Source organism: Pristiophorus japonicus, chromosome 7 (genome assembly GCF_044704955.1).
Source record: "Pristiophorus japonicus isolate sPriJap1 chromosome 7, sPriJap1.hap1, whole genome shotgun sequence".
NCBI lineage: Eukaryota > Metazoa > Chordata > Chondrichthyes > Pristiophoridae > Pristiophorus > Pristiophorus japonicus.
Genome location: NC_091983.1, coordinates 229,777,984 through 229,797,868, shown reverse-complemented (window position 1 = coordinate 229,797,868; position 19,885 = coordinate 229,777,984). Strand labels below are relative to the sequence as shown.

The 19,885-nt window shown below is 48.2% G+C and overlaps 1 pseudogene; it reads left to right on the top strand.

Moving 5' to 3' along the window:
- The first annotated feature begins 10,023 nt into the window (after positions 1 to 10,023).
- LOC139267546 (U2 spliceosomal RNA) lies at positions 10,024 to 10,257 on the top strand (annotated as a pseudogene).
- Positions 10,258 to 19,885: the final 9,628 nt, after the last annotated feature.

Below are 19,885 nucleotides of genomic sequence, written 5' to 3'. Positions count from 1 at the left end.
ATGGCCTGTTTCCGTGCTGTACATTCTACGTATATTTGAATGATTCCAACACACGACTCATTCCCTAAGGTGCCTCCGATCAGCGGCGGAGGACGATTGGAAGTGGATTTATTCACAAAGCTGACTGGAGAATGTGATCAGTTCACACAAACAGCGACTGAACATGGAAATATATTCACTGGGGAATGTGGAATAATCGTCAGCTGGTGAAAGAGAGATTGCATGAAGTGTGTTCATTACAAACTCCAGACACACTCAACAGCCCATAATCAGTGCTCAGCGCGGTAACATTATCCTGTCAGCATTATTACTTTATTACATGGTTCATTTTAATGGATAAAAACAGCTTTTGAAACTGCACTCCATGTCTCGCTCAGTAAGGAGACTCAGAGCCGCAGTGACTGGGCCAATAGGAGGCTTGTGTCCCTGATCTCAGTTCACCCGTAGCCCAGGCCCAAAGGCTGGGGGAGGCCCATCATTTCCTGCTCCGTTTTCTGTCCAGAATCTTAGGGGTAGAAATTGCCCCCCGCCCAGAACCCTGTTTCTGTGGTTTTTACCGCAGCTGCGATTCAGTTCGTCTGTTGAGCGACATTTGACTGGTTTTGTTTGTTTTGATCCGGAAGTCGGTCTTAGTGGGGGCAGTGATTACATCTGAGGGGCAAAGACATGGCGGTGACAGCAACTGAGGGGTGGAAGTTGGGGGCGGTGCGGAGTCACCACCGCGATGACATCATCATGGCGCTGCTTCACCACGATTTCAAAACTTCGACCCACTGGGCCACCAGGGAGGGTTTCAGCCGGGCCAGCGACCTGACACTCAAGAGGGTGTATCAGGCTGCCTGTTGGTGGCCCTGCTGAACCCGGGGACATAATTGTCGGGCCAACATGTTCGTCGGCTGACAAAAAAAACATGGCGGCAGTGCGCCCTCCCCTTTAACGGAAGCTGCACCGCCGCTGCAGAAGGCCACAGCCTCACTGGACCACTGGGAAAAGCTTGTTTTGTCACCATCAGGCAGGCCGAAGATTTTCCGAGGGGATTGTCGCTGTCGGGGAGGTTAGATCGGCGATGCACACGGTGATGACACGTTTAAGATGGATCGGCAGCAGTGGAGTGGTAAGTGGGGAATCGTGGCACCGCCAGGAAAACTCGGGAGGGCAATTGGGCTATCAGCGGCCATTCCACCAAAAGTCAGCGGACATTCCACTCCGCAGCCTGGCCGCTGATTTGCGGTGGTAACAGGCTTTAAGGAAAGGGGCAATTTCGTGCCCTTTGTGTTAAATCGATGGGCCTCAATCACAGGCTTTGGGCCTGTGCAAAACAACAACTAACCCTCAATAGGAGCTGGTTGGAGCAAGCTGGAGACCAGGCCCACAGATAAAGGCGGCCACACTGAGATTTCATTCACTGAAATGTCAACAACATTGAGAAATATGAAATTACACGGCCAGACGCATTTTCTGAGAGCGAGTAAGATCTCGGATTTCCTTCTAATGGTCGGATCAGTCACTTGCGGAAAGGAGAATCTGTTATTTAAGATTCTCCGTATCATTAACAGCGACTCTTATCTCCTTTTTGGCCTTTAGATTCGCTAGTTGGTGAAAAGTCTCGTAATAGAATTGTAATGTAATATAATTGTAATGTAATAGAATCATAGAATGATACAGCTCAGGAGGAGGCCATTCACCTTCAATCTGTGTCCAATGGTTACCAACTCTCCACCGTTTCCGGGAGCTTTCTTGCGTCTTCTTCCGTGAACACAGATACAAATTATTTGTTTAATTTCTCTGCCATTTCCTTAGTCCCCATTATAATTTCTCCTGTCTCAGCCTGCAAGGGACCCACATTAACTTTTGCTAATCTTTTAATTTTTACATACCTATAGAAGCTTTTACAGTCTGTTTTTTTGTCTCTTGCCAGTTTACTCTCATATTCTATTTTCCCTTTCTTTATCAATTCCTTTGTAGTCCTTTGCTGAATCCTAAAATTCTCCCAATCATCAGGCTGACTACTCTTTTTGGCAACATTATAAGCATTATAAGCCTCCTCCTTTGAGCTAATACTATATTTAATTTCTCTTGTTAGGCACGGTTGGACTACTTATCCTGTGGGGTTTTTGTGTTTTAAAGGAATGTATATTTGTTGTAAATTATATATTAATTCTTTAAATTCTATCCATTGCATGTCTACCATCATACATTTTAATATAGTTTCCCCATTTACCTGAGCCAACTCACCCCTCATACCTATGTAGTTGCTTTGTTTAGATTTAAGAGCCGAGTTTCGGATTTAACGACATCACTTTCAAACTTAGATAAAATTCTATCATATTATGGTCACTCTTCCTGAAGAGCCCCATTAATACAAGGTTATTAATGAACCATTTCTCAATGCACTATACTAGATGTAAAATACCCTGTTCCCTAATTGGTTCCTCAAGATACTGATCTGGAAAACTATCTTGTCCACATTCCATAAATTCGTCCTCCACATTATTACTACAGATTTGGTTTGCTCAGTCTGTATGTAGATTGAAGTCCCCCTTGATTACGGTATTACCCTTGTTACATGCGCCTCTAATTTCCTGATTTATACTCTGCCCTACATTACAACTACAGCATGGGGGCCTGTAAACAGCTCCCACCAATATTTTCTGCCCTTTGCTGTTTCTTAGCTCCACCCAAACTGATTCTACTTCTTGATTTTCCGAGCTAAGATCCTTTCTCTCTACTGTCTTTATCCCATCCTTTATTATCTTCGACAATTTTTTGAGGGTGTAACTGGTAGAGTGGACAAGGGAGAACCAGTGGATGTGGTGTATTTGGACTTTCAAAAGGCTTTTGACAAGGTCCCGCACAAGAGATTGTTGTGCAAAATTAAAGCACATGGTATTGGGGGTAATGTACTGACGTGGATAGAGAACTGGTTGGCAGACAGGAAGCAGAGAGTCGGGATAAATGGGTCCTTTTCAGAATGGCAGGCAGTGACTAGTGGGGTGCTGCAGGGCTCACTGCTGGCACCCCAGCTATTTATAATCTACATTAATGATTTAGATGAAGGAATTGAGTGTAATATCTCCAAGTTTGCAGCTGACACTAAGCTGGGTGGTAGTGTAAGCTCTGAGGAGGATGCTCAGAGGCTGCAGGGTGACTTGGACAAGTTAGATGAATGGGCAAACGCATGGCAGATGCAGTATAATATGGATAAATATGAGGTTATCCATTTTGGGGGCAAAAACACGAAGGCAGAATATTATCTGAATGGTGGCAGATTATGAAAAGGGGAGGTGCAATGAGATCTGGGTGTCACGATACATCAATCATTGAAAGTTGGCATGCAGGTACAGCAGGTGGTGAAGAAGGCAAATGGTTTGTTGGCCTTCATAGCTAGGGGATTTGAGTATAGAAACAGGGAGGTCTTACTGCAGTTGTACAGGGACTTAGCGAGGCCTCACCTGGAATATTGTGTTCAGTTTTGTTCTCCTAATCTGAGGAAGGACATTCTTGATATTGAGGGAGTGCAGCGAAGGTTCACTAGAATGATCCCCGGGATGGCGGGACTGACATATGAGGAGAGACTGGATCGACTGGGTCTTTATTCACTGGAATTTAGAAGGATGAGAGGGGATCTCATAGAAACATATAAAGTTCTGATGGGACTGGACAGGTTAGATGCAGGAAGAATGTTCCCAATGTTGGGGAGGTCCAGAACCAGGGGACATAGTCTGAGGATAAGGGGTAGGCCATTTAGGACTGAGATGAGGAGAAACATCTTCACTCAGAGAGTTGTTAACCTGTGGAATTCCCTGCCGCAGAGAGTTGTTGATGCCAGTTCATTGTATATGTTCAAGAGGGAGTTAGATATGGCACTTATGGCTAAAGGGATCAAGGGGTATGGAGAGAAAGCAGGAAAGGAGTACTGAGGGAATGATCAGCCATGATCTTATTGAATGGTGGTGCAGGGTCGAAGGACCGAATGGCCTACTTCTGCACCTATTTTCTATGTATGATTCAATGTATGTTTCTATGTATTATCAGGGCTCCCCATCCTTCTTTTCCATTTTCCCTATCTCTTCTAAAAATTAAGTATCCTGGAATATTTAATTCCTAATTTAAGTATCCTGGAATATTTAATTCCTAATTTAAGTATCCTGGAATATTTAGTTCCCAATTTAAGTATCCTGGAATATCCATCATCACTTCCTTGGTTTTGTATTCTATGCATCTATTGATGAAGCCCAGGATCTCTTATGCTTTTTCAACGGCTTTCTCAACCTGCCCTGCCACCTTCAATGGTTTGTCGACATATACCCCCAGGTCTCTCCCATTTAGAATTGTACCCTATAGTTTATATTGCCTCTCATCGTTCTTCCTGCCAAAATGTATCACTCCGCACTTTTATGCATTAAATGTCATCAGCCATGTGTCCACACGTTGCAATTTACACAGACCATATCTATTATGTATGCAACCCTATGTAACCAGCATTCTACCGCCACCAGAGGGCATATCTGTTGGAGTCCTAAGGGATCCCAGCATTCCTTGGGAGCACTGTATACAAACAGGCCTCCCATGCTGTACCAACATTCTGGAATTAGAATAAAGAGATTAAGGTCACACTTAATCACGTCTACAGTACTCAATCACATTACTCTATTCGGGACATAACAACTGGCGACAAGATAACGCACCATCATGCGAAAATGCGGAGAACTTTTGGTATCCTGGAGAAATTCTCAGAAGAGGACGATTGGGAGACCTTCGTGGAACAATTCGACCAATACTTCGTGGCCAATGAGCTGGAAGGGAATGAGAATGCTGCCAAACGAAGGGCGATACTCCTCACCGTCTGCGGGGCAACAATCTATGGCCTCATGAAGAATTTTCTTGCTGTGGTGAAACCAACAACCAAATTGTATGAAGAACTGTGCACGCTGGTCCGGGAGTATGTAAATCCGAAGGAGAGCATTCTGATGGCAAGGTATCGATTTGTCAACGGTCTGAAGGCCAGGAAGTGGTGAGCTACGTTGCCGAACTAAGGTGCCTTGTGGGACATGGCAAATTTGATGGATTCTTGGAGCAAATGCTAAGAGACTTTTTTGTGCTTGGCATTGGCCATGAGGTTATCCTTCGCAAACTATTGACTGTTCAAACACCGAACCTGAGCAAAGCCATAACAATAGCCCAGGCATTTATGTCCTCCAGACAGAACACCAAACAAATTTCGCAGCATGAAGATGTTTCGGCAAGTACTGTACACGAAGTAACGTCGTTTTCAGGCAGGAATGCATATGGCAGAATGTACACGCCTGCAGCTGCATGACCTCAGATGACTCAGACACCACTATCAAGCGTTAATGCGAGGCAGTTAACACCTGTGGAGGTGATCATCGAACCCATCAATGCCACTTCAAACACGATGCGTGCAAAGGCTGTGGAACAATGGGACACCTTCAGCGAATGTGCAGACGAGCTGCAAACTCTGCAAGCCACCACGTTGCAGAGGAAGACAGATCCATGGCGGATCAAACTGAACTAGAGACTCAAACCGAGGAGGCAGAAGTGTATGGGGTACATACCTTCACCACGAAATGTCCACCGATCATGTTAAAAGTTGAACTAAATGGAATTCCAGTATCCGTGGAAATGGACATGGGTGCTCGTCAGTCCATCATGAGCAAAAAGGCCTTCGACAGGCTGTGGTGCAACAAGGCACACAGGCCCAAGCTGAGTCCCATTCACACCAAGCTGAGAACTTACACTAAAGAACTGATCCCTGTTATTGGCAGTGCAGCAGTAAAAGTCTCCTATGATGTAGCAGTGCACGAACTACCACTCTGGATAGTACTGGGAGCTGGCCCCACACTATTCGGCAGAAGCTGGCTGGGAAAAATCCGTGGGAATTGGAATGACATCCGAGCGCTTTCGTCCATCTACAACGCCTCATGTGCCCAGGTTCTGAGCAAGTTTTCGTCGTTGTTTGAGCCAGGCATCGGAAGTTTCTCGGGTCACAGGTGCAGATCCACTTGATTCCCGATACATGACCCATCCACCACAAGGCACGGACAGTGCCATCTGTGATGTGAGAGAAAGTGGAGATCGAGCTAGACAGGCTGCAACGAGAGGGCATCATCGCGCCGGTGGAGTTCAACGAGTGGGTCAGTCCGATTGTTCCGGTTCTCAAGGGCGATGGCACGGTCAGAATTTGCGGCGACTATAAATAAACGATTAACTGTTTTTCGCCGCAGGACCAGTACCCACTACCCAAGGCAGATGACCTATTTGCGACGCTGACAGGAGGAAAGGTGTTCACCAAGTTGGTCCTGACCTCGGCCTACATGACGCAGAAACTGGAGGAATCTTCGAAAGGCCTCACCTGCATCAACACGCACAAAAGTCTGTTCATCTACAATAGATGCCTGTTTGGAATTCGATTGGCAGCGGCTATTTTTCAAAGGAACATGGAGAATCTGCTAAAGTCGGTTCCACGCACCGTGGTTTTTCAGGACAACATATTGGTCACAGGTCGGGACACCATCGAGCACTTGCAGAACCTGGAAGAGGTTCTAATTCGGCTAGATCATGTGGGACTCAGGTTTAAACGCTCGAAGTATGTTTTCCTGGTGACAGAGGTCGAGTTCTTAGGGAGAAGAATTGCGGTAGATGGCATCATACCCACTGACGCCAAGATGGAGGCCATCAAGAACACGCCGAGACCACAGAATGTGACGGAGTTGCAGTCGTTCCTGGGACTCCTCAATTATTTTGGTAATTTCCTAACCAGGTTAAGCATCTTGCTCGAACCTCGACACATGTTGCTACGCAAGGGACATGGCTGGGTATGGGGGAAATCACAAGAGACAGCCTTTGAGAAAGCCCGAAATCTGTTATGTTCGAACAAACTGCTTGTCCTGCATGATCCTTGTAAATGTTAATGCTAGCTTGAGATGTGTCTTCGTACAGGGTCGGGTGTGTGTTACAAGCAAACGAATTGGGAACATTGCAATCGGTCGCTAATGCATCCAGGAGCTTGTCCAAGGCCGAAACGGCCTGTAGCATGATTGAAAAAGAAGCTCCAGCATGCGTTTACGGGGTAAAAAAAATGCATCAGTATCTGGGTTTAAATTTGAGTTAAAAACTGACCATAAGCCACTCATATAGCTATTCTCAGAGAGCAAAGGTATCAATACCAATGCCTGTGCTAGCATCCAAAGATGGGCACTCAAGCTGTCTGCATATAGCTATATAATTCGTCACAGGCCAGGCACAGAGAACAGCGCTGACGCCCTCAGTCGGCTACCATTGCCCATCACCGGTGTGGAAATGGCACAGCCTGCAGACTTGCTCTTGGTGATCGATGCATTTGAAAATGAATAGTCACCCGTTACGGCCCACCAGATCAGGAGCTGGACCAGCCAGGATCCTTTCCTGTCCCTTGTCCATGGGAGCTGGTCCGGCGTCCCAGTGGAGATGCATGAAGAGATCAAGCCGTTCCAGCGGAGTAAAGACGAAATGTCCAGACAGGCGGACTGTCTTTTGTGGGGTAATCGCGTGGTTTAGCCCAAGAAAGGCAGGGAAACATTTATACGCGACCTACACAGTACCCACCCTGGCATAGTAATGATGAAAACAATAGCCAGATCCCATGTGTGGTGGCCTGGCATTGACTCAGATTTGGAGTATTGCGTGCGCCAATGCAACACTTGCTCTCAACGAAGCAATGCACCCAGGGAGGCACCGCTAAGTTTGTGGTCACGGCCCTCCAAACCGTGGTCTAGGATCCACGTTGACTTCGCTGGCCCGTTTCTAGGCAAAATGTTCCTGGTTGTTGTGGATGCTTATTCAAAGTGGATTGAGTGTGTAATAATATCTGAAAGCACGTCCACTGCCACCATCGAAAACCTACGAGCCATGTTTTCCACACATGGCCTGCCTGATGTCCTTGTCAGCGACAATGGGCCGTGCTTCACCAGCGCTGAATTCAAGGAATTCATGACCTGCAATGGGATCAAGCTTGTCACATCTGCCCCGTTCAAGCCCGCATCCAATCACCAGCCAGAACGGGCAGTCCAAACCATCAAGCAAAGCTTGAAACACGTGTCGGAAGGCTTCCTGCAGACCCACCTGTCCCAAGTCCTGCTCAGCTACCAGACGCCACTCTCTCACCGGGGTTCCCCATGCCGAACTGCTCATGAAAAGGGCACTGAACACAAGGCTCTCTCTAGTCCACCCTGATCTCCATGATCATGTCGAGGGCAGGCGGCATCAACGAAGCATGTACCATGATCGCGCAAGTTTGTCATGCCATATTGAAGTCAATGACCCTGTATTTGTACTCAACTATGGACATGGTCCAAAATCGCTTGCTGGCACTCTCGTGGCCAAAGAAGGGAGTAGGGTGTTTCAGGTCAAAGTCGCAAATGGACTAACTTGCAGAAAGCACTTGGACTAAACCAAACTGCGATTCACAGAAAGCCATGAGCATCCTGAAGAGGACACCACCAATTTCGACCCTCCGACGCACACACAAGTGGCAACCGACATCACGGTTGATCATGAAGCTGAACTCATCACCCTCTGCAGCCCAGCAAGACCAGCTGCGCAGCAGCCCAGTGAAGAACCAACCAACTCACCTGCACCTGCATTTGTACCGAGGTGATTAACAAGAGAGCGAAAAGCCCCAGATCGTCTCACCCTGTAAATAAGTGTACTATTGACTTTGGGAGGGAGTGATGTTATATATGCAACCCTGTGTAACCAGCATTCTACCGCCACCAGAGGGCATGTCTGTTGGAGTTCCAAGGGATCCCAGCATCCCTTGGGAGCACTGTATATAAGCAGGCCTCCCATGCTGTTCCAACACTCTGAAGTTAGAATAAAGAGACTTTGGTCACACTTACTCACGTCGACAGTACTCAATCACATTACTCTATTCTGGACATAACAATCTCAACCCACTGAAATTGGCTTTCTTCCAATTAAGTATTTTTACTCTAGATTGCTCCCTATCTAAACCTTATGATACTATGATCACTGTTCCCTATATCCTCCCCTACTGCCACTTGCTCTACTTGACCCACCTCATTCCCAGAACCAGATCCAGCAATGTCTCCTTCCTCATTGGGCCAGAAACGTACTGTTCAAGAAAGTTCTCCTGAACACACTTCAGAAATTCTTCGCCTTCTCTGCCCTTTACACTATTACTATCCCACCTAGATTAGGATAGTTGAAGTCCCCTACTATCAGTACTCTATAGTTCTTGCACCTCTCTGTAATTTCCCTGCAGATTTGCTGCTCTATATCCTTCCCACTAGTTGGTGACTTATAGAATACACCTAGTAGTTTAATGGCACCTCGATTGTTTCTCAACTCTAACCAAATAGATTCTGTCCTTGACCCCTTCAAGACATCCTCTCTTCCAGCACTGTAATAATCTCCTTAATCAATACTGCCACCCCACCTCCTTTCTTTCCTTCCCTTTCTTTCCTGAACACCTTATTTCCAGGAATATTTAATACCCAATCCAGCCCTTTATTGAGCCAGATCTCTGTTATCGCCACAACATCATATTCCCATCTGTCTATTTGTGCTTGCAGCTCACCAACCTCATTTACCACACTTCATGCATTCACACACATGCACTGTAAACCGCTCTTACACCTTCTTGTGTTCTTTCTTAGTCTGACCCTACCGAATATCGTACTATTTCTTACTCTAGTGCTATCTGTCTCCCCAATCCTTCGTGCACCTTGTTTCTCCTTTCTAATATAAGAAATAGGAGCAGGAGTAGGCCACTGGCCCCTCTTGCCTGCTCCGCCATTTAATAAGATCATGGCTGATCTGATCTTGGAATTAGCTCCACTTCCCTGCCCACTCCCCATAACCCTTCACTCCCTTGTCGTTCAAAATCTGTCTCTCTCCACCTTTAATATATTCAATGACCCGGCCTCCATGACTAATGATACATCCTGTTGCCCATCCCCAGCCTAATTAGTTGAAACCCTCCCCAACAGCGCTAGCAACCTGCCCCCTTCTCGGCCTTTTGGCTAAGATCATGCGTAACTGACCTGACAGGGGAGTAACCATGACCAGAAAGTGGTTCTCCCTGGATCAGGAAGGTGGTTCTCCTATGCTTTTTGGAAATAGGAGGTGGGTGGGGGGCTTGCCCTGTCCACCTCCATGGAGATGGGTGGGGGACGTCCCATTCAACTCCATGCACGAACCTGGTATTGCAGTACTTCCAGGAACGGTGCAGCCTTGGCTCTAGGCCTTTTGGCTAAGAGCAAAATCATTGGCGCAGAGTGATCTTTGTTTGGGCGTAAGGTGACCTTTGGCGTTTATGATCTGACAAGTTGATCTGACAAAGAATTGGAAAGATTGGCAATGAATAAAACATTTAAAAAAAATTTTTACAATTAAACACCAACCTTTTAATTCAATGTAAACGGCGCTGTAGGAGCAGTGACTGATGTTGCTGGGATGCTGAGATCAGGGCAGTCATTTCATTCATTGACATTCTCTGCAATTGTGGAGAAAATCGATGGTTTGTTCCTGATACCCACAGCAGGACAGAGACAGAGGGCAGGCAGGAGGGAGAACCATTTCATTCATTCTCTGCATGTGGGCGTCGCTGGCAAGGCCGGCATTTATTGCCCATCCCAAGTCGCTCTTGAGAAGGTGGTGGTGAACCTTCTTAAACCACTGCGGTCCGTGTGGTGAAGGTTCTCTCACAGGGCTGTGAGGGAGGGAGTGTTTGAAGGGAAAAAGCCTTGGCGAGTTGCTGCAGTGCGTTTGTAGATGGTACACTCTGCAACCATGGTGCGCCGGTGGTGGAAATAGTGAGTTTGGCACTAATTAGATATCAGCCATGGCTCAGTGGGCAGCACCCTCGCCTCTGAGTCAGAAGGTCGTGGGTTAAAGTCCCACTCCAGATCCCATAATTAATGCTGACACTCCCAGTGCAATACTCCCAGCTGCACTATAGGAGGGTCAGTACTGAGGGAGTGCTGGATTCATAAGGGCAGTATTAAGGGAGCGCTGTACTGTCGGAGGGGCAGTACTAAGGGAGTGCTCGATTCAGCAGGGCAGTACTGCGGGAGCACTGCACTGTCAGAGGGGCAGTACCGAGGGAGAGCTGCACTGTCAGAGGAGCAGTACTGAAGGAGAGCTGCACTGTTGGAGGGGCAGTACTTAGGGAGCATTGTACTGTTGGAGGGGCAGTACTGAGGGAACGCTGCACTGTTGGAGAGGCAGTTTTGAGAGAATACTGAGAGGTGCCGTCATTGAGATAAGATGTTAAACCGAGGTCCCATCTGTCTTTTCAGTTAAATGTATAAGATCTCACTGCATTCTTGATGAAGATCTTACTGTGTGCAGATTGGCTGCCACGTTTCCTAGATTACAACAGTGACTACACTTCAAAAATACTTCATTGTCTGTGAGGCACTTTTGGACGTCCTGAGGTGGTGAAAGGCGCTATAGAAATGCAAGTCCTTTCTTTCTTTACTGTCTGCGGCCCAGAGCTGGAGGGTTTCAGACCTGGTTCTCGTTCAGAGTGAAACGACTGCCTTTGTTCCCTGGGGACAGACAATAAATGACGGCAGATTTCAGATTACGCTCTGCCCCCGAGTCTCGGCCTCAGCTGATGTTTCCCGTCACGTTTCTCAATTCTCCTACTTTTTATTTTGATAGATCGGGCTGTCCATCGAGGATCGAATTCCATCGAGCTTTGCTCATTTATCTCACCCTTTACACATTGGCCTTTATTGCAAGGGGGATGGAGTATAAAAGCAGAGATATCCTGCTACAACTAGACAGGGTATTGGTGAGGTCACACCTGGAGTACTGCGTACAGTTTTGGTCTCCGTATTTAAGGAAGGATATACTTGCGTTGGAGGCAGTTCAGAGAAGGTTCACTAGGTTGATTCCAGAGATGAGGGGGTTCATTTATGAAGATAGGTTGAGTAGGTCAGGACTATGCTCATTGGAGTTCAGAAGAATGAGAGGTGATCTTAGCGAAACATATAAGATAATGAGGGGGCTCGACAAGGTGGATGCAGTGAGGATGTTTCCACTCATAGGGAAACTAAAACTAGGAGACATATTTTCAGAATAAGGGGCCGCCCATTTAAAACTGAGATGAGGAGAAATTTCTTCTCTCAGAGGGTTGTAAATCTGTGGAATTCTCTGCCCCAGAGAGCAGTAGAGGCTGAATCATTGAATATATTTAAGGTGGAGATAGACAGATTTTTGACGATAAGGGAATAAAGGGTTATGGGGAGCGGGCAGGGAAGTGAGCTGAGTCCATGATCAATTCAGTCATGATCTTATTAAATGGCGGAGCAGGATCGAGGGGCCAAATGGTCTATTCCTGCTCCTATTTCTTTTGTTCTTATGTTCTTAGTGTAGTGCTGTAAATCATGTGAAATGAGCAGAGCTGGGAGTTGGGGAATTGGGACTAATATCACACGGAGTGATTCAGGGAAATCACGGTGTGTGTAGTGGGAAATCAACAGACAATCATCGTTAATTCATTCTCAGGATGTGGATGTCGCTGGCCAGGCTGGCATTACTGCCCATCCCTAGTTACATAGCAACAGGAAGAGGCCACTCAGCCCCTCGAGCCTGTTTCACCATACTCTCCATGTAACCCGTGCTGTACCTGCCCTGGGAGTGTTTGATGGGACAGTGTAGAGGAAGTTTTACTCTGTATCTATCTGTACTGTACTTTCCCTGGGAGTATTTGATGGGACAGTGTAGAGAGAGTTTTACTCTGTATCTATTCGTACTGTACTTTCCCTGGGAGTGTTTGATGGGACAGTGTAGAATGAGCTTTATTCTGCATCTAACCCGTGCTGTACCTGCCCTGTGAGTGTTTAATGGGACAGTGTAGAGGGAACTTTACTCTGTATCTAACCCGTGCTGTACCTGCCCTGGGAGTGTTTAATGGGACAGTGTGGAGGGAACTTTACTCTGTATCTAACCCGTGCTGTACCTGCCCTGGGAATGTTTGATGCCGACACTGGGTAATGAAATGGGGATATGTTTCTGTCCCAGCACCAACATCCTTCAACCTTCAGGAACATAAAATGAATGAAAAAAACTCCAGATTCTCATGTGATAAAAATGCAATGTGACTTTATTCAGTCCCAGACCATAAATAATTCATTCCTTTATCAGCAAATATTCATTGCTTGAGAGCTTGGCTTGTGACTGGAGCTCCGCAGATTGATGGTAACCTGGTTACTCTCGATCACTGACTGCAGATTGATGGTAACCTGGTTACTCTCGATCACTGACTGCAGAATGGAACTGTCACTGTAAGTGTTTAATCCTCTCACACTGCATTCTCCTGTGGGACACAGCCCAGTATCCCGGCACAGTCCCCCATTCCCCTGTGGGACACAGCCCAGTATCCCAGCACAGTCTCCCATTCCTCTGTGGGACACAGCCCAGTATCCCAGCACAGTCCCCCATTCCCCTGTGGGTCACAGCCCAGTATCCCAGCACAGTCTCCTAGTCCCCTGTGGGACACAGCCCAGTATCCCAGCATATTCCCCATTCCCCTGTGGGACACAGCCCAGTATCCCAGCACAGTCCCCCATTTCCCTGTGGGATTCAGCCCAGTATCCCAGCACAGTCTCCCATCCCCCTGTGGGACACAGCCCAGTATCCCAGCACAGTCCCCCATTCCCCTGTGGGACACAGCCCAGTATCTCAGCACAGCCTTCCATTCCTCTGTGTGACACAGCCCAGTATCCTAGCACAGTCCCCCATTTCTCTGTGGGACGCAGCCCAGTATCCCAGCACAGCCTCCCATTCCCCTGTGGGTCACAGCCCAGTATCCCAGCACAGTCCCCCATTCCTCTGTGGGTCACAGCCCAGTCTCCCAGCAAGTTCACCATTCCTCTGTGGGTCACAGCCCAGTATCTCAGCACAGTCCCCCATTCCCCTGTGGGACACAGCCCAGTATCCCAGCACAGTCCCACATTCCCCTGGAAGGTGCACGGCTGCACATGCACGGTATTTTGAAAAGGTCGCGCGACCCGGAATTTTTTTCACAGGTAACATGGAGGAGGTTACAGAGAAAGGGAGGGGTGTAGGGCTGGATGGGGTTACAGAGATAGGGAGGGGTGTATGATGGGAGTGGTTACAGAGATAGGGAGGGGTGTAGGACTGGATGGGGTTACAGAGATAGGGAGGGGTGTATGATGGGAGTGGTTACAGAGATAGGGAGGGGTGTAGGGCTGGAGAGGGTTACAGAGATTGGGAGGGGCGTGGCCCTGGAAGGATGAGAATTGTAAAATCGAGGCGTTGCATAGATCCCAGTTTTATTTCAGTGACAGCAGAGTATGGAATTTTGAAGCTCTGTTTATATTTGGATCGATTTCTTTGTCCTCAAATATCTTTTGAATCTAATCTAAGGATCAGTTTACCGAAGTCTCTCTAAATACCAATAAATCGCGAGCTATTGCTTGTATTGTCCTGGGGTTTATCAAACGGACACATTGATTGTTGTACATTGTTCCTTGGGGGAACAGTGTGGAGCAGAGTTTGGGAGAGAATTCCTTTCACCGTATCTAACCGCACGGCCGAGGGTCTGATCGAGTCGATGGTCCAGCCAGCGATCCGAAGCAGCTCGATCTGGGTGTGTGGCGACGCTCTGATCCGGATTGACGGGCTGAGGAGTTGCTGCTGCAACAATTGAGATGCCTGAAGGACAGAAGTTTATTCGGCGAGTCTCTGCGATCGGGGCACTGGGTGTGTTGGTCACTGAGGCTTCGGAGCGGGAAATCTGCGGATGTCCCAGATCAGGAGGGGTGGGTAATGGTTCAGAAGGTCCAAGGGCCCGGCACAGGGACATTATGGGATGGGGAATGGGCTGGACAGGGGCAGAGAGATATGGGATGGGGAATGGGCTGAACAGGGGCAGAGGTATATTATGGGATGGGGAATGGGCTGGACAGGGACAGATGGATATTATAGGATGGGGAGTGGGCTGGACAGGGGCAGAGGTATATTATGGGATGGGGAGTGGACTGGACAGGGACAGAGGGATATTATGGGATGGGGATTGGACCGGACAGAGGCAGGGGGATATTATGGGATGGGGAATGGGTTGGACAGGGGCAGAGATATATTATGGGATGGGGAATGGGCTGGACAGGGACAGAGGGATATTATGGGATGGGGAATGGGCTGGACAGGGACAGAGGGATATTATGGGATGGGGAATGGGCCGAACAGGGGCAGGGGGATATTATGGGATGGGGAATGGGCTGGACAGGGATATTATGGGATGGGGAATGGGCTGGACAGGTATATTATGAGATGGGGAATGGGCTGGACAGGGGCAGAGAGATATTATGGGATGGGGAATGGGCTGGACAGGGACAGCTCCCTGTCAGCTCCCCTCCCCCATATTATTAAATCTCTCATTACCGCATTTCATGTGGATTTTTATATTTAAATAACAGCAGAACACTTTTTCCAGCTCACAACCGAGCTGAATATCCGATTCATTTTGATTGGGGCAGCCAAGTAATTGGACAGTGGAACTTGGCGGGCTTTAGGACCGCGCGGAATGCTGAGCTGGGGCGACGTTCCCAGTCTGAGCCCCTGGATTGAGATTTCAGTTTTCTCTCTCTGTGAGTCTCGGGATCGCGATTTCTCTCTCTCTCTCGTTTTCTTTCCCCTTTTCTCTTTCTCTGTTTCTCTCTCTCTCAGTCAAATTTTCTCTTTCGATTTCTCACTCCCTTTCCTCACTTCTGTGTCTTTCTCTTTTGTTCCCATCCCTCTCTCCCCACTCCCGCTCTTTCTCCATCTCTCGCTCCTTCAATATCCCTCTCCCTCAATCTCTCTACTCTCTCTCCCTTTCTCACTCTCTTTCTCCCTCATCCTCTTTCTCTCCCCTCTCCCTTTCTCTCTCTCTCCCTCTCCCCTCTCCCTCAATCTCTCGCTTCCTCTCCATCAATCTCTCTCGTCTCTCTTTCCCTCCCTCTCTCTCCCTCTCTCCCTTTCTCTCTCCCTCAATCTCTCCCTCTCCCTCAATCTCTCCTCTCTCTTTCCCTCCCTCTCCCTCCCGCTCTCTCCCTCCCTCTCGCTCAATCTCTCCTCTCTCTCTCTCTTTCCCTCTCTCTCTCTCTCTCTCTCAATCTCTCCCTCTCCCTCAATCTCTCCTCTCTCTTTCCCTCCCTCTCTCGCTCCCTCTCCCTCCCTCCCTCTCTCTCCCTCCCTCTCTCGTCATCTCCCTCCCTCTCTTTCCATCCCTCTCCCGAACTCTCTCTCCCTCTCCCTCCCTCTTTCCCCCTCCCTCTTTCCCCCCTCCCTCTCCCTCTTTCCCCCTCCCTCTCCCTCTTTCCCCCCTCCCTCTCCCTCCCTCTTTCCCCCCTCCCTCTCCCTCCCTCTTTCCCCCCCTCTCCCTCTCTCTACCTCCCTCTGTTTCCCCCTCCCTCTCCCTCTCCCCTTCTCTCTCTTTCCCTCCCCTTGAGTGCGGATTCTGTGCTAAACTCCTCTGGTCCATTGAGGAGGCTCCTGGACTTGTTGCTGAGCAATGCGGAGCTGGCTCCGGGACCTCGCCGCGCCCGAAGCTCGCTGATCTCCCCCAGAGTGATTCAGACTCTGTCCCGGGATCTCCCGGGATCGCCTTGCTGTTTCCAACAGCGATTGGCGGCTTGGCGCGGGGATCAGACTGGTTCCTGTGTGGATTGTATCGGAGGGCTGGAGAATTGGAGAGGACGATTCTGTATGCATTCTAGAGCAGCAATCTTCCATTGGATAAGAGTGTATTGTAGCTGAGGATTGCAGGCATTGTACAGGAGAGCTGTGCATTGTATCGGAGCGCTGCAGCAATCTGTACAATGAAGAAACGCATTGTATAACAACTTGCATTTATATAGCGCCTCAACCCAGTAAAATATCTCAAGGCGCTTCACAGGAGCGTAAATCAGTGTGACTGGAGATGGTGAGTGTGTGTTGGGGTGTGACTGGAGACGGTGAGTGTGTGTTGCGGGTGTGACTGGAGACGGTGAGTGTGTGTTGGGGTTTGAGCAGGAGGAGTGACGTCAGGCCCAGAAGGTGACTGTGGATTGTGATGCTTGAGCTGAAGTGGAACAGCATTACGGGGGAGGAAGTGAGACATTCAGAGACTATTCCTGCTCGCGGTGGAGCAGTTTGCAAAAGCTCATTGAATTCATTGTAGAAAAAAGATTATAAATATCCCCGTTACTAGTCTGTATATCAGTCACAGCCCAGAGTAACACCTTGTGTCATAAAACAGGCCGTGGGAGGGTCACCAAACACAGAATCTGTCAGTGTTTAAAGGGGCAACTTTTTAAAGTGTAAGAACATAACATAAGAATTAGGAACAGGAGTAGGCCATCTAGCCCCTCGAGCCTGCTCCGCCATTCAACAAGATCATGGCTGATCTGGCCGTGGACTCAGCTCCACTTACCCGCCTGCTCCCCGTAACCCTTAATTCCCTTATTGGTTAAAAATCTATCTATCTGTGACTTGAATACATTCAATGAGCTAGCCTCAACTGCTTCCTTGGGCAGAGAATTCCTCAGATTCACAACCCTCTGGGAGAAGATGTTCCTTCTCAACTCGGTTTTAAATTGGCTCCCCCGTATTTTGAGGCTGTGCCCCCTAGTTCTGGTCTCCCCGACCAGTGGAAACAACCTCTCTGCCTCTATCTTGTCTATCCCTTTCATTATTTTAAATGTTTCTATAAGATCACCCCTCATCCTTCTGAACTCCAACAAGTAAAGACCCAGTCTACTCAATCTATCATCAGAAGGTAACCTCATCTCCGGAATCAGCCTAGTGAATTGTCTCTGTACCCCCTCCAAAGCTAGTATATCCTTCCTTAAGTAAGGTGACCAAAACTGCACGCAGTACTCTAGGTGCGGCCTCACCAATACCCTATACAGTTGCAGAAGGACCTCCCTGCTTTTGTACTCCATCCTTCTCGCAATGAAGGCCAACATTCCATTTGCTTTCCTGATTACCTGCTGCACCTGCAAACTAACTTTTTGGGATTCATGCACAAGGACCCCCAGGTCCCTCTGCACCGCAGCATGTTGTCATTTCTCCCCATTCAAATAATATTCCCTTATACTGTTTTTTTTCCCAAGGTGGATGACCTCACACTTTCCGACATTGTATTCCATCTGCTAAACCTTAGCCCATTTGCTTAACCTATCTAAATCTCTTTGCAGCCTCTCTGTGTCCTCTACACAACCCACTTTCCCACTAATCTTAGTGCCATCTGCAAATTTTGTTACACTACACTCTGTCCCCTCTTCCAGGTCATCTATGTATATTTTAAACAGTTGTGGTCCCAACACCGATCCCTGTGGCACACCACTAACCACCGATTTCCAACCCGAAAAGGACCCATTTATCCCGACTCTCTGCTTTCTGTTAGCCAGCCAATTCTCTATCCATGCTAATACATTTCCTCTGACTCCGCGTACCTTTATCTTCTGCAGTAATCTTTTGTGTGGCACCTTATCGAATGCCTTTTGAAAATCTAAATACACCACATCCATCGGTACACCTCTATCCACCATGCTCGTTATATCCTCAAAGAATTCCGGTAAATTAGTTAAACATGATTTCCCCTTCATGAATCCATGCTGCGTCTGCTTGATTGCACTAAGAAGTAGAATAATTTTGCTTTTCCAGTGAGAGCTCTGAGATTGAGGTGCGATAATGGAGGAAGGAGAATAGATTTTGCTGAAGGAGCTGACTCAATCCCACTCCAGAGACTCGAGCCCAGCATCCAGGTTGACACTCCCAGTGCAGTACTGAGAGAGCGCTGCACAATCGAAGGGGCAGTACTGAGCGAGTGCTGCACTGTTGGAGTGGCAGTACTGAGGGAGCGCTGCAATGTCGGAGGGGCAGTACAGAGGGAGTGCACCACTGTTGGAGGGGCAGTACTGAGGGAGTGCACCACTGTTGGAGGGGCAGTACTGAGGGAGTGCTGCACTGTCGGAGGGGCTGTACTGAGGGAGTGCTGCACTGTCGGAGGGGCAGTACTGAGGGAGTGCTGCACTGTCGGAGGGGCAGTACTGAGGGAGTGCACCACTGTTGGAGGGGCAGTACTGAGGGAGTGCTGCAGTATCGGAGGGGCAGTACTGAAGGACTGAAGCAATGTCACAGAGGCAGTACTGAGAGAGTGCTGAACCCTTGGAGGGGCAGTACTGAGGGAGTGTTGCACTTTCGGAGGGACAGTACTGAGGGAATGCTGCACTTTCTGAGGGCAGTCTTGAGGGAGCACTGCACTGTCGAACAAGGCGGTAAATCGAGGCCCCGTCTGCCCTCTCAGCTTCACATCAAAGATCCCCTGGCTTTATTTCAAAGAAGAACAGGGGAGTTCTCCCCAGTATCCTGAGCAATATTTATCCCTCAACCAACATCACTAAAATAGGATAATTGTTCATTTGTCTCATTTGGTATATTAACAAAAGTTAGCCACCTCCTATTGGCTGCGGTGATTCCCAACTGGTGATTATTTCTGTGTAACGCTGCAGCTAATGGGAGGCGGTGTTGGAGGGTGGGGGTCGAAGGTCAGGAGCAGCACCTGTTCCGAAATGCATTGATTTTATTTCTCTCCTCACAGGGAACTGATGGGAGAAGGAAGAGATGATCGATGGGAAACAGACTCTGGTCAGGAGACAATCATCACATTGGGTCCCAATACTGACTGATCAGCCTATCAGAGCATCTGTCTGATACAGCGGGCAGCTGGGGGGAAAACAGTTGGGATCCCAACACCTGGAACATCTGTACCAACACTGGGAAAACAGCTGTAATCCCAACACCCAGAACATCTGTACCAGCACTGGGAAAACAGCTGTAATCCCAACACCCAGAACATCTGTAC